Consider the following 6989-nt stretch of genomic DNA (forward strand, 5'->3'; position numbering starts at 1 on the left):
GGCGTGGCCGTGCTGATTAAGTCCAAGCTTACTCATCACGTCATAGACCCCCTCCCTCTCGGAGCTATTGAGTCTCTCGGTATCGAGATTAGACACAGTAATTATCATTATCGTATTTTTGCGGCCTATCTCCCCCCCAGTGCTCCGCTTCATACAGCGGAGCTTGATATCTTGCTTAATAATCCTAGCCATACGCCCTCTATCATCGGAGGCGACTTGAATTCCAAGCACACCGACTGGAACTCCAGGACTATAAATCCTAGGGGGAGAATACTCCAGCAACATATGGTAGATACCGACATCAGTGTATATGCTCCCACGGAGCCCACCTTCTATCCGGATAATGGTGGCCCGCCTGATGTCCTAGATGTCGCAGTCACCAAATATTACAGCAGGGCTATTGATTTTCTAGTCCCTGATGAATTAAATTCTGACCACAAGCCTATCATCTTTAATCTTACCTGGGTTAGGCTCGACGAGCCGTCTCTTCCTACTTCTAAGCTAAACCTTGACTACCACAAATTCACGTGGCATGTCAATAAAAACCTGAAAACATTTCCGATTACTAGCACGAATGATGTTGACCGCGCGATTGCGCACCTTAACAATAAGGTCTGCAACGCCCGGAAATACATCATTCGAGCTGCTAAATTTAATAACAATAATAACAATAATCATTCTCAGTACTCTCCCAGTTCTGAGAATGACACTACTCCGGATCTCCTTAAGGATTTGATCCAAATTAAAAATAGATACAGGAAGAGGTGGCAACGATTCCGGGACCCAGCTGACCGGGCGGAATACCAGGAACTAGCCCGCGAAGTCCGCAATCGCTTGCTGGAACGTAAGATTGAAAGATGGGAGGAATTCTGCCGACATCTTTCGGAGCACGAGTCAGAGCGCGACTTTTGGCGTGTAACTCGCGGTCTGACTCGAACCCAGGAACCCCGGCGTGCCATCCATGGACGGCACGGCCTGGTGTTCTCCCCCTATGATAAAGCCGAGGCTTTTGCGGATACCATTGAAAGCCAGTGCGTAACTCACAACTTAGCTGACGATGACGATGACGATGACGAACGACGGACCCGTGAGATACGCAGAAAAGCCTTGGCTTTCGAAAGACAATGGACACCAGACTTTAACGTACCTGACTTCCAGCCCCGCGAGGTTCGCAGGGTAATTAAAAATTTAAATGAGAAGAAGTCTCCCGGTGATGACAGGGTTTCTAATAAGGAAATCAAATCACTGCCATATAGAGCAGTAATCTTCCTAGCTACCATATTTTCGGCCTGTATCAAACTGGGATACTTCCCTGACGTCTGGAAGACTGGTAAAATGATAGTCTTCCCGAAGCCAGGGAAGGATAAATTATTCCCACAAAATTATCGTCCGATAACCCTGTTATCACATATCTCTAAGATATTCGAGAGACTTCTTCTCTCACGCCTTAACGGATACCTTAGCACCCGCAACATACTGCGACCTGAGCAGTTTGGGTTCAGGTCCAGGCGCAGTGCCCCCCTTGCGGTGCTGCGCCTGACACAGTATGTCACAAGGTCGTTCAATATGCGCCGTAGCGTGCCAGCAGTATTTTTCGATGTAGAGAAAGCTTTTGACACTGTCTGGCACGATAATCTCATAGTGAAACTTCTGGAACTATATAAAGTTCCTTCTTACCTTGTCAAAATTATCCAGTCATATTTGACTAACAGGAAATTTTATATTTCCTGTGAAGGGGAGCAATCCACCCCTCGGGTACTTAGAGCTGGAGTCCCACAGGGTGGAGTGCTAAGCCCCACACTCTACGGTCTATATGTGAACGATCTTCCCACACTAGATGGAGTTGAGATCCAGCAGTATGCGGATGACATAGCCATTTACATCGGCATGAAACGAAATGACTATGCCGTCCGACGACTGCAACAATGGATCGATTCCTTCCGGGAGTGGTGTCTCCGGAACAAGGTGAAAATAAATGCGGAGAAAACACAAGCAATTATTTTCACCCGGCGCCGGCCTAGCCTTGATCGCCTCACTATTAATAAAGTCCCCGTGTCTTGGACTAACAAAATTAAATACCTTGGCCTAATTCTGGACAGAACTTTGTCCTGGAGATGCAATATAGAACAGGCCAGACAGCGTGCCACAGCACGGATGAAAGCGCTGAGACCTCTGCTAGGCAATAAGTATATCTCTACCACCATCAAGAGAAATATTTACCTAGCATGTATCAGGCCCATCCTGCTGTATGGCTGCGAGGCCTGGGGCTATATTGCAAAGACTCCACTGTCAAAATTACAAACTTTTCAGAATAAGACACTACGAATGATGACCAGAGCACCTTATCTGAAATCTAACAAGAGGATACGGGCTGAGCTTCGTATCCCCACACTTAGATCTCAGATAAATAAAGTAGTGAGGATGACCAGGGCTAGGATCCTCTCGAACCTATCAGAGGACCCTGGTATTCTATTACTAAAACGGATCATGAGGACCAAGAAGCCGAGTACTCGCCTGAAGTACCGTGGCCCTTGGATCCTCTATGACCTGCCTTAATTTTTCGAACCTACCAACCCTTTCGGCCTTTTGCAAATTGACACATTCCTCTCACTAAATATCTCAAAATTCTTTCCCTGGTAGGGGCTGTTTGTTAAGAAGGGCTCTTATATTTAATACTTCACTCCGACTCCTTTATTTGAAAACAAATTAGTAGCGAATTGGGGGTTTCTTTTCTGACGATAGACCTCTGGCCTATCTGACAGATGGTTTTTCCCCCGCCAGTGCAGTGAGATCAGAGACTTCCTGCCTCATTGGCCAAACCTAGGAAACAGATGAGTAGGGGGGCATCATTTTCGCCCCGGGGCTCCCATCCACTGGCCATCAACAAAAAAAAAAAAAAAAAACCGCAAAATTTACTTTCTAGGAGACATCCGAGACAACCATGCCACCCAAGACAAGCGGAAAGGCAGCCAAGAAAGCCGGCAAGGCCCAGAAGAACATCTCCAAGGGAGACAAGAAGAAGAAGCGCAAGAGGAAGGAAAGCTATGCCATCTACATCTACAAGGTGCTTAAACAGGTACATCCTGATACTGGCATCTCCAGCAAGGCGATGAGCATCATGAACAGCTTTGTCAACGACATCTTCGAGCGCATCGCCGCTGAGGCTTCCCGTCTGGCCCACTACAACAAGCGCTCCACCATCACCAGTCGGGAGATCCAGACTGCCGTCCGCCTCCTGTTGCCCGGTGAGCTGGCCAAGCACGCCGTCAGTGAGGGTACCAAGGCAGTTACCAAATACACCAGCTCCAAGTAAGGTGCCAGGTTTTCTGCCTTGCTGCATTCTTAACAAACGGCCCTTTTCAGGGCCACCACACCTTTAAAAAAAAGAGCAGCATCTGTTAGCCTTGTTATCAACTCCACTCTGATTTTATCTATCTGTCCTACTTCATATACATCGAAAGACAGTGCAAAACATTCAAATCATAAGCTAACGAGGGAAGAACTACTACTACTACTACTACTACTACTGCATTACCTTATTGCTAAAAATCCTCCTGCTTTGTCCTTTACAATGAAAACCAGACCAACCCCCATGGCACTACAGCCCCTAAGCAAGCAGGCTGAGTGGACCTCAAAGCAGCCATTAGAACGAGGTAAAATTCCTTTGCCTGGCCGGGAATTGAACCCGGGCCCCCCAGCTACGAGGCAGGCACGCTGCCCCTGCGCTACAGCGCCGGCCCCTTCACAACCACCTTCAGTAATTATTATTATTATTATTATTATTATTATTATTATTATTATTATTATTATTATTATTATTATTATTATTACAACCCTAGACACTTCCCGTGTGTGTGTGCGCGCGCGCGCCAGCGCGCGCGTTTTTTTGGGGTTAGGTTACGAGAAGTGGGGTTAAGTCGAGTTAGGTTACGTTTCGCCGCGGAGCGCGACAACCACCCGCGCCCGCTCCGCGACGGCGACCTCCGAGCACACCCCTGCACCATTGCCAACGCCCCCGCGCCACAAAGACCTCCAGGAAACTCGCTTTGCGGTTCGTATGGACGTTTCAAGCTCCGTTCTCTCGCCAACGGCCATACCATGTTGAATACACCGGTTCTCGTCCGATCACCGCAGTTAAGCAACATTGGGCGTGGTCAGTACTTGGATGGGTGACCGCTTGGGAACACCACGTGCCGTTGGCTCAATTCCCTTTTTACCAAGTTTCCCAGTCCCAGTACGACAACTTACTTTCAACTTTTGCCTCAGGCCAGCAGAAATTGCTTAAATCACGTTTTTTGTTACGTCTGAAACTAGCTAGACCTTTTGCTGCTCTTCGACCCCGTGTGGCTATACAGGAACGAAGCTTAGCGTAGTATTGCATTTCCTCCTAGGTGACCGGCCTAACCTGGCGGCGGCGACATCATTATTATTATTATTATTATTATTATTATTATTATTATTATTATTATTATTATTATTATTATTATTATTCGTGTCTCTCTCTCTCTCTCTCTCTCTCTCTCTCTCTCTCTCTGTGTGTGTGTGTGTGTGTGTGTGTGTGTGTGTGTGTGTGTGTGTCGACCTAGGGGACCCTTGCTGAGCCTAGCACCGCTTCCAATTACTCGTGCCAGGATTTTAACTTTCGTACCTCCTATCGTACGTCCCTATGTCTAAACTTGCTGTTCTTATTCTTTTAGGTTAGTGTAGCTTATCCTGCAGGCCTCTTATGGCACATAACATCATTCTACGTCCTATTTCTCCCAATATTAAGATTATTAAAGGGCGGAACGAGGCTTCCAAACTCCCCGCCCACCTTGAAAATCGCGAGGAAGGTGGTTTCCATGCAACGTCATCGACACTGTCGTGATTACAATGAAAGCCATGTCCTAGCAACCGACCGCGGCATTTAGCAGCCCCTCAAAGAGTCGAACAATTTCCTTTTATGTTCTTCCAGGTAAGTAGCTATTCAAATTACGACACGGTTCGGCAATAAGTTACAAGTTTGTAGTACGCTCGTGTCTCTCCCGGGCTTCCTTACGAACGGTAGGGCACCAGTGCAGTACAGTGGCCTACACACAGCCCGCTATCTTCGAAGTGCGTGTGTTGCGATGTAACGTAGTTTTGAAGCCTAGGAACTTGTAAAACTCTTTCATTTCTATCAAAGACGAGACGCCCTTCAAATAAGACTGAGAAGGTAACCTTTTGACGACAAGGGTTAGTTCAAAGAGTCGTGACGTTTTAGGTTAGGTGAAGGGAGGAAAGCACTCGTTTTTGTTGTTTGTACGTCAGCTGACCGATCTTTTGGCAAGTGATAAATTGAGTAGAACGAATCGGAACTCCGGATAGTTACTGTTACCGTCCTAGAATTAAAATTAGACCATTCTGAGCCCTACTTGACAGGTTCGACACCGGCTCACTCGCGTGATATTTCGATGGTCTGTAGATATGGGCGCATAAAAAGAACTCCTGCGGGACAAACTTCCGGCACCTCGGCATCTACGAAAGGCGTAAGATAATAGTGAACATAACCTTACTAGTAGTACCACCACCACCATTACTGCTACTAATACGACTATTACTTAAGGCAGTGGACAATTTCGAACTCAAGCAATAATGTGTCCATTTGCTGACCACCTGATCACTGCCTCTTGCCTTACTACTACAGGCTAGCGTTCAAGGAAAGAAAGAAAGAAAGAAAGAAAGAAAGAAAGAAAGAAAGAAAGAAAGAAAGAAATAAGTTACCGTTCTTCCCAAGTCAGGTTAGGATTTCTGCATCAGACACGGCTAGGGCTGATCGTGGATCTACTAATACCTAACATGCTCAATTGTGCACCGTTATATCATCACCAGTCGTGAAGTCACAGCTGCATCTTCTAATTACAGGGTAGATGCTACATATTTTGGGCAATATATAACCCAGGTTTGGCTTGGATAACCTAAAAATATTCAGGTACTGGGTCTGGCCTGGTTATATCAAGTGTCACCCTAGATCAGCAGGGCTAAGAATCATCAGGTCTCTGTCATGAATTTAAATGGCTTAGTACCCCTCATTATGGTGTACCTCTCTTCATATTTGAGGGAAGAGGAGTAAAACTTAAAACTTTATTGCCTGTCTTAAACCAACTGCTTTCTTTGGGGTATTGTCTAGCACAAACTTCTAAGGCGACCACATCACCCAGCCCGATGCTCGAATACTGCTTGGGCAGGGGTGTAGGTGGTGGTTAGTGGTTGCAAGAAGGGTCCTGGAAGGGAGGGATAATAAGCCAGTACGCCACTTGCTCTTAAGTCTGTACCTTTCATTATACGGTTTCATTAACTATTTTTTACACCTGCCCTGTAGTATGGTACCATTTAGTAAGAGGTCTCTAGAGTTTGGCCTAGTACAACCTTCAATGAAAGTAGTTTTCAGGAGTGGTTAGGTACCCCTATACTTACTTTCTTTCTTTCTTTCTTTCTTTCTTTCTTTCTTTCTTTCTTTCTTAGATTACAAGGTGTCGGTAAAACAGCTGATCGTTGCTTATGTACAAAAAAATGTTCATACATGGGCTTTCATTCGCTGAGGTAAATGATAATGATAATAATAATAATAATAATAATAATAATAATAATAATAATAATAATAATAATGGCAAGAACACAAAGGGTCCTTTTCTCTGCAGCTGATTTTTAGCATGAAGGACAGAGGCTGTCATGATGATGATGATTACCGAGTGATACCGTTAAGCTAAAACCCAGTAGGGGATTAATATTAACAGCAGGGAACGTTGTGCAGAATCATTCAGTAAAGATGTAATGGCAGGGGGGGGGGGGGAAGAGGGCGTTCAGTATAATACACCATCAACCCAAGTACAGTGCATATTTAGCTCTATGTTATGTTATGCTCTCTCTGCTCTCTGTACCTTTATTTGGCCCTACAACTTGTCTCACCAAGTGAAGGAGATCTTACACATAGTTACTGTACTGTACTTAATTTCACGCTGACTTCAACT

General features: G+C 45.6%; 1 non-coding gene across 1 annotated transcript; it reads left to right on the plus strand.

The window, feature by feature from the left end:
• The first annotated feature begins 4083 nt into the window (after positions 1–4083).
• LOC137500679 (5S ribosomal RNA) lies at positions 4084–4202 on the plus strand. Its single transcript, XR_011018188.1, has one exon. It is a non-coding gene; the product is annotated as a 5S ribosomal RNA (ribosomal RNA).
• The last annotated feature ends 2787 nt before the right edge of the window (positions 4203–6989 follow it).

The sequence above is a fragment of the Anabrus simplex genome, chromosome 4 (genome assembly GCF_040414725.1).
Source record: "Anabrus simplex isolate iqAnaSimp1 chromosome 4, ASM4041472v1, whole genome shotgun sequence".
Classification (NCBI taxonomy): Eukaryota; Metazoa; Arthropoda; class Insecta; order Orthoptera; family Tettigoniidae; genus Anabrus; species Anabrus simplex.